The sequence below is a fragment of the Penaeus monodon genome, chromosome 30, assembly GCF_015228065.2.
Source record: "Penaeus monodon isolate SGIC_2016 chromosome 30, NSTDA_Pmon_1, whole genome shotgun sequence".
In the NCBI taxonomy this organism is placed as follows: domain Eukaryota; kingdom Metazoa; phylum Arthropoda; class Malacostraca; order Decapoda; family Penaeidae; genus Penaeus; species Penaeus monodon.
Window position 1 is genome coordinate 12,067,133 of NC_051415.1, and position 210 is coordinate 12,067,342.

A 210-nucleotide genomic window follows, 5' to 3' on the forward strand; every position below is an offset into this window, starting at 1 on the left:
GAGCATCTAAGGCTGCATGCGTACCTTACAGCATACCAGGTTGTGGTCTGTATCACAATCTGCACTATGGAATGAGTTGGTGTTGAGGACATACTCGAGTGAGGACTGACTGACTAGGATCAAGTCCAGCTGATGCCAATGCTTGGTTCGGGGATGTCTCCAGGAGACATTGTTATGCAGCTTGGTGTTGAGGAATGTGTTTGTGATGCA